Genomic DNA, 7,546 nt, shown 5'->3' with positions numbered 1-7,546 from the left:
GCCCTGCCCAAACGGGCAAGGCCTCTCAAAAATTGGCCTATAGGCTCATTGGAGTGTCCCTCCCCACGGTAATCTTTAGTAAAAGGCGAAAGATTAATACGTGGATTTGAGGAGAGACCTGAGCGATGAAATTACCTATGCTGTGCGAGACTGGTCTGCTAAATGGTGTCACTTACTTGGCCAAGCGAACCTTCAAGCTATTCTCAAATTTGCATGCTGAAACCTCAACTCATGTTATTCTTTAGCAAGTGTATACCTGCCTGGGCTTTTCGACATGTACTTGTTAATAGAGAAATTTTAAATGTTTCCGTATTCACGTTTAAAAGCTAATAACAGTGTTAAAAATAGCCCGGATTGCTTGCACTGCACGACTGCCATTTTTATGCGCTGCTGTCGCCATCTGGTGTTGAACATCGAAGATTTAAACGCATGCGCTGGCCTGTTTTTTTACCGGATACTTTTTATTATTAGTTCTAAAATCCAGTACACACGCAGTTGGTCCCACCCATAGCCTTCAAGGCTAGTGATGGGCCCACACTCTAAACAAGTACTATAATACTGGCAGACTTTTTGTTGAATGGGCTCAATCACAACACACTTCAGTGACACGCAAGAAAATTGGCAAGCTTCAGTATATAACTTTGTGGTATATTCGACCGAAGCAGAGTCCAAAGTCCAAAGAACGACCAAAGCACCGACAGGGCATCAAAAATAAAAACAAGCTGTTTCTTTTGTTGTAATCTTATTTACACGCTTCTTCATTCCAGTAGTTCCATAGTAAAGAGGAAAAGATGTTTTAACGATGCTAAAATATCATTCCTTTGCATTACTTCGTTTGGAACTTCATTACACACGTAGTTTCCTTTATATTGTATAGGTCTATGGCTGTATGTATAATGAGAAGGCGGGAAGGTAAATAGGCTGTTTGTAGCTGCTCCTGTTTGTTTCATTGATAATCTGAAAATAGTAAGCAGCAGCTCGTTATTGGACCTTATTAATCCATTTACTACTTCAGCTATCTTCAATTTATGTGAAATTGATACGGATAACATCCGTAGCTGTTCAGAAAGGACATACATGGGTGAGAATTTCTTGAATAATTTATCATACGAATAGCACGTTATTGAAGGCGACAAACATGGTCTCAATATGTTTTGTATGTCTTGCCCCTCGTTTGCAGGCAATAGCACAAATCGCTGAGCGCAAATGAGAAATACAGAACGCGTGAAATCGAAAGACCAAAGCACTCTACAGCTTTTAGTAATACATGACAGCCATGACTTCATTTGGAGCAGACAGTAATAATTTGTTCCTTCCAGTGCATATCAGACTCAAACACAGCACCAAGATATAACTTGCATTGCGTCACGCTGAGCGCATTCTTGTTGTTAATAATTGATGCAACGTGGTGATAATTTATATTATTCGCGAGTGAAACACGGCGTACTTTATTTTCTGGTTATAAAGAGTCAGCTGATTACTTATGTACCATTGTGATACTTGGCTAAGTTCTTCATTAAATGTACATTTCAGTTCCTCTAAATTATCGCCTGTGGAAAGTAATGCTATGTCATCGGCATGCATAATAGGTTCAGAATCCTTCAGACCTGACGGAAGATCGTTATTATAAAGAAAACAGAGGCCCAGCAAGGAACCTTGCAGAAGCCAGAAAATAGTGTTTTGTAGTAGAGAGGTTAGATTGTTTACAGCAACATATTGTTTCCTATTTGAAAAATAACATTTAATTGGATTATAAATATTTCCTTTCAGACACTAATTTTCCAATTTCTGTTGCACAGTATTGTCTGATCTACTGCATCGAAAGCTTTGGATACATCTAAGTAAACTACTAAGGCTAGTTTCTTATTATGCAGTGCAGTATTTATGAGTTGTGTAAGAACAACAACTGCGAAAGACGTTGATCTTTGGCGCCAGAAGCCATGCTGATTAGGACAGATGATGTTATATTTCTTTTAAAAATTTTGTATACGCTTACAAAGTGTCTTTACAAAAACTGTATTGATTGCATTTAGCAGCGATATAGGCCTGTACTTTTCTATGTCGGATCGCTCACCGCTATTAAAGATGGATATGACCTTCTTGACCTGCAGTTGATCAGGATACACTCCATTTTCCAACGTATGGTTTAAGATATGCAGTAGATAGATTCCCAGCATATCAAAGTTGTTTTTTATCAGCCTAACAGGTAATGCATCAATCAGGTTCTGCCGCCTTAGAGACTGAAGGGTTGTTTACTGTTGTAACTAATTCTTCAATTTCTATGTGAGGCAATGCAAAAGTGTTGTTGTCACGCTCTGCCATTTTCACTGAAGGAACATCAGCATGTACTTGTGCAGCTACCTTAGGCTCTACGGAGGCAAAATAGGTACCAAATGATTCAACTGTACCTTCGTCAACAGTTTCAGGGAAAGTAGAGATGTTCGATCCTAAGCCGATTGCGTAATTTACCGTGTCCCAATGTTTTTTTGTATTTACATGCGCCTGCTTCACGAGAGATGAATAACATGTTTTTTTCCTTTTCCTCATAGAGAACATAGATAGCTTTAGATAGCGTTTAAATTGAGTTAGGTAAGATTCGTTTGATGTGAACTGTTACCATTTGTGGTACCATTTATGTTTTTACAATGTTAATATTTCAGTGTTCATCCAAGGACACTTTGGGTAGATGTATTTTTATGGGTCGTCACAGACCGCCGTTTAACGGCATTTTTAAGTGTATCTAGAAATTTCATGTACTCGGTATCAACGTGTTTATCATATGCCGTAATGAAATCTGTTCGTTCTAATATTTCACGCAGCCGGACCTAGTCTATCTTACTCAGTGTTTTACTATGTGCCGAATGTGTTGTTTCTCAATAGGAACAATAATGGATTAATGGTCTGCAATCAACTCGCCGCAAGGACCAGCCTGCGCAGCTTAAGTAATATGGCACAGGATGGGATCTAGTTAGTAGTTGAGGTATCGGGGCGCGAGTTGCTTCTGTTTAAAAAGCTTTCTCCGAACGTATTAATGCTCTTTCGAACAGCTTACGCCTATACGCCACGCTGTTACGGATCCGTACGCCGACAACGGCGCGCGCAGGCGCAGGTTAGACTTTTCTGACAGTAACGCTATTATTGCGCGATGATGCACAGGAGCGGTAACTGCGCTCGGACTGCCACTGCGGCAACACCAGATACGCTTGCTCATCGATATCGCGCCAATCAACAACGTAAATCTTTCTTTTGATTGGAATGGTAGGCCCTGCCCAAACGGGCAAAGCCTCTCAAAAATTGGCCTATAGGCTCATTGGAGTGTCCCTCCCCACGGTAATCTTTAGTAAAAGGCGAAAGATTAATACGTGGATTTGAGGAGAGACCTGAGCGATGAAATTACCTATGCTGTGCGAGACTGGTCTGCTAAATGGTGTCACTTACTTGGCCAAGCGAACCTTCAAGCTATTCTCAAATTTGCATGCTGAAACCTCAACTCATGTTATTCTTTAGCAAGTGTATACCTACCTGGGCTTTTCGACATGTACTTGTTAATAGAGAAATTTTAAATGTTTCCGTATTCACGTTTAAAAGCTAATAACAGTGTTAAAAATAGCCCGGATTGCTTGCACTGCACGACTGCCATTTTTATGCGCTGCTGTCGCCATCTGGTGTTGAACATCGAAGATTTAAACGCATGCGCTGGCCTGTTTTTTTACCGGATACTTTTTATTATTAGTTCTAAAATCCAGTACACACGCAGTTGGTCCCACCCATAGCCTTCAAGGCTAGTGATGGGCCCACACTCTAAACAAGTACTATAATACTGGCAGACTTTTTGTTGAATGGGCTCAATCACAACACACTTCAGTGACACGCAAGAAAATTGGCAAGCTTCAGTATATAACTTTGTGGTATATTCGACCGAAGCAGAGTCCAAAGTCCAAAGAACGACCAAAGCACCGACAGGGCATCAAAAATAAAAACAAGCTGTTTCTTTTTTTGTAAACTTATTTACACGCTTCTTCATTCCAGTAGTTCCATAGTAAAGAGGAAAAGATGTTTTAACGATGCTAAAATATCATTCCTTTGCATTACTTCGTTTGGAACTTCATTACACACGTAGTTTCCTTTATATTGTATAGGTCTATGGCTGTATGTATAATGAGAAGGCGGGAAGGTAAATAGGCTGTTTGTAGCTGCTCCTGTTTGTTTCATTGATAATCTGAAAATAGTAAGCAGCAGCTCGTTATTGGACCTTATTAATCCATTTACTACTTCAGCTATCTTCAATTTATGTGAAATTGATACGGATAACATCCGTAGCTGTTCAGAAAGGACATACATGGGTGAGAATTTCTTGAATAATTTATCATACGAATAGCACGTTATTGAAGGCGACAAACATGGTCTCAATATGTTTTGTATGTCTTGCCCCTCGTTTGCAGGCAATAGCACAAATCGCTGAGCGCAAATGAGAAATACAGAACGCGTGAAATCGAAAGACCAAAGCACTCTACAGCTTTTAGTAATACATGACAGCCATGACTTCATTTGGAGCAGACAGTAATAATTTGTTCCTTCCAGTGCATATCAGACTCAAACACAGCACCAAGATATAACTTGCATTGCGTCACGCTGAGCGCATTCTTGTTGTTAATAATTGATGCAACGTGGTGATAATTTATATTATTCGCGAGTGAAACACGGCGTACTTTATTTTCTGGTTATAAAGAGTCAGCTGATTACTTATGTACCATTGTGATACTTGGCTAAGTTCTTCATTAAATGTACATTTCAGTTCCTCTAAATTATCGCCTGTGGAAAGTAATGCTATGTCATCGGCATGCATAATAGGTTCAGAATCCTTCAGACCTGACGGAAGATCGTTATTATAAAGAAAACAGAGGCCCAGCAAGGAACCTTGCAGAAGCCAGAAAATAGTGTTTTGTAGTAGAGAGGTTAGATTGTTTACAGCAACATATTGTTTCCTATTTGAAAAATAACATTTAATTGGATTATAAATATTTCCTTTCAGACACTAATTTTCCAATTTCTGTTGCACAGTATTGTCTGATCTACTGCATCGAAAGCTTTGGATACATCTAAGTAAACTACTAAGGCTAGTTTCTTATTATGCAGTGCAGTATTTATGAGTTGTGTAAGAACAACAACTGCGAAAGACGTTGATCTTTGGCGCCAGAAGCCATGCTGATTAGGACAGATGATGTTATATTTCTTTTAAAAATTTTGTATACGCTTACAAAGTGTCTTTACAAAAACTGTATTGATTGCATTTAGCAGCGATATAGGCCTGTACTTTTCTATGTCGGATCGCTCACCGCTATTAAAGATGGATATGACCTTCTTGACCTGCAGTTGATCAGGATACACTCCATTTTCCAACGTATGGTTTAAGATATGCAGTAGATAGATTCCCAGCATATCAAAGTTGTTTTTTATCAGCCTAACAGGTAATGCATCAATCAGGTTCTGCCGCCTTAGAGACTGAAGGGTTGTTTACTGTTGTAACTAATTCTTCAATTTCTATGTGAGGCAATGCAAAAGTGTTGTTGTCACGCTCTGCCATTTTCACTGAAGGAACATCAGCATGTACTTGTGCAGCTACCTTAGGCTCTACGGAGGCAAAATAGGTACCAAATGATTCAACTGTACCTTCGTCAACAGTTTCAGGGAAAGTAGAGATGTTCGATCCTAAGCCGATTGCGTAATTTACCGTGTCCCAATGTTTTTTTGTATTTACATGCGCCTGCTTCACGAGAGATGAATAACATGTTTTTTTCCTTTTCCTCATAGAGAACATAGATAGCTTTAGATAGCGTTTAAATTGAGTTAGGTAAGATTCGTTTGATGTGAACTGTTACCATTTGTGGTACCATTTATGTTTTTACAATGTTAATATTTCAGTGTTCATCCAAGGACACTTTGGGTAGATGTATTTTTATGGGTCGTCACAGACCGCCGTTTAACGGCATTTTTAAGTGTATCTAGAAATTTCATGTACTCGGTATCAACGTGTTTATCATATGCCGTAATGAAATCTGTTCGTTCTAATATTTCACGCAGCCGGACCTAGTCTATCTTACTCAGTGTTTTACTATGTGCCGAATGTGTTGTTTCTCAATAGGAACAATAATGGATTAATGGTCTGCAATCAACTCGCCGCAAGGACCAGCCTGCGCAGCTTAAGTAATATGGCACAGGATGGGATCTAGTTAGTAGTTGAGGTATCGGGGCGCGAGTTGCTTCTGTTTAAAAAGCTTTCTCCGAACGTATTAATGCTCTTTCGAACAGCTTACGCCTATACGCCACGCTGTTACGGATCCGTACGCCGACAACGGCGCGCGCAGGCGCAGGTTAGACTTTTCTGACAGTAACGCTATTATTGCGCGATGATGCACAGGAGCGGTAACTGCGCTCGGACTGCCACTGCGGCAACACCAGATACGCTTGCTCATCGATATCGCGCCAATCAACAACGTAAATCTTTCTTTTGATTGGAATGGTAGGCCCTGCCCAAACGGGCAAGGCCTCTCAAAAATTGGCCTATAGGCTCATTGGAGTGTCCCTCCCCACGGTAATCTTTAGTAAAAGGCGAAAGATTAATACGTGGATTTGAGGAGAGACCTGAGCGATGAAATTACCTATGCTGTGCGAGACTGGTCTGCTAAATGGTGTCACTTACTTGGCCAAGCGAACCTTCAAGCTATTCTCAAATTTGCATGCTGAAACCTCAACTCATGTTATTCTTTAGCAAGTGTATACCTACCTGGGCTTTTCGACATGTACTTGTTAATAGAGAAATTTTAAATGTTTCCGTATTCACGTTTAAAAGCTAATAACAGTGTTAAAAATAGCCCGGATTGCTTGCACTGCACGACTGCCATTTTTATGCGCTGCTGTCGCCATCTGGTGTTGAACATCGAAGATTTAAACGCATGCGCTGGCCTGTTTTTTTACCGGATACTTTTTATTATTAGTTCTAAAATCCAGTACACACGCAGTTGGTCCCACCCATAGCCTTCAAGGCTAGTGATGGGCCCACACTCTAAACAAGTACTATAATACTGGCAGACTTTTTGTTGAATGGGCTCAATCACAACACACTTCAGTGACACGCAAGAAAATTGGCAAGCTTCAGTATATAACTTTGTGGTATATTCGACCGAAGCAGAGTCCAAAGTCCAAAGAACGACCAAAGCACCGACAGGGCATCAAAAATAAAAACAAGCTGTTTCTTTTTTTGTAAACTTATTTACACGCTTCTTCATTCCAGTAGTTCCATAGTAAAGAGGAAAAGATGTTTTAACGATGCTAAAATATCATTCCTTTGCATTACTTCGTTTGGAACTTCATTACACACGTAGTTTCCTTTATATTGTATAGGTCTATGGCTGTATGTATAATGAGAAGGCGGGAAGGTAAATAGGCTGTTTGTAGCTGCTCCTGTTTGTTTCATTGATAATCTGAAAATAGTAAGCAGCAGCTCGTTATTGGACCTTATTAATCCATTTACTACTTCAGCTATCTT

General features: G+C 39.9%; 3 non-coding genes across 3 annotated transcripts; all 3 read right to left on the bottom strand.

Annotated features, from left to right (window-relative positions):
- LOC139056512 (U5 spliceosomal RNA) lies at positions 1–126 on the bottom strand. Its single transcript, XR_011512398.1, has one exon. It is a non-coding gene; the product is annotated as a U5 spliceosomal RNA (small nuclear RNA).
- A 3,136-nt stretch (positions 127–3,262) lies between these two features.
- LOC139056527 (U5 spliceosomal RNA) lies at positions 3,263–3,388 on the bottom strand. The gene has a single exon (XR_011512413.1). It is a non-coding gene; the product is annotated as a U5 spliceosomal RNA (small nuclear RNA).
- Positions 3,389–6,524: 3,136 nt separating this feature from the next.
- LOC139056511 (U5 spliceosomal RNA) lies at positions 6,525–6,650 on the bottom strand. The gene has a single exon (XR_011512397.1). It is a non-coding gene; the product is annotated as a U5 spliceosomal RNA (small nuclear RNA).
- Positions 6,651–7,546: the final 896 nt, after the last annotated feature.

Source organism: Dermacentor albipictus, chromosome 2, assembly GCF_038994185.2.
Source record: "Dermacentor albipictus isolate Rhodes 1998 colony chromosome 2, USDA_Dalb.pri_finalv2, whole genome shotgun sequence".
Classification (NCBI taxonomy): Eukaryota; Metazoa; Arthropoda; class Arachnida; order Ixodida; family Ixodidae; genus Dermacentor; species Dermacentor albipictus.
The sequence above is the reverse complement of the archived record's forward strand: the minus strand, read 5'-3'. Positions and strand labels throughout refer to the sequence as shown.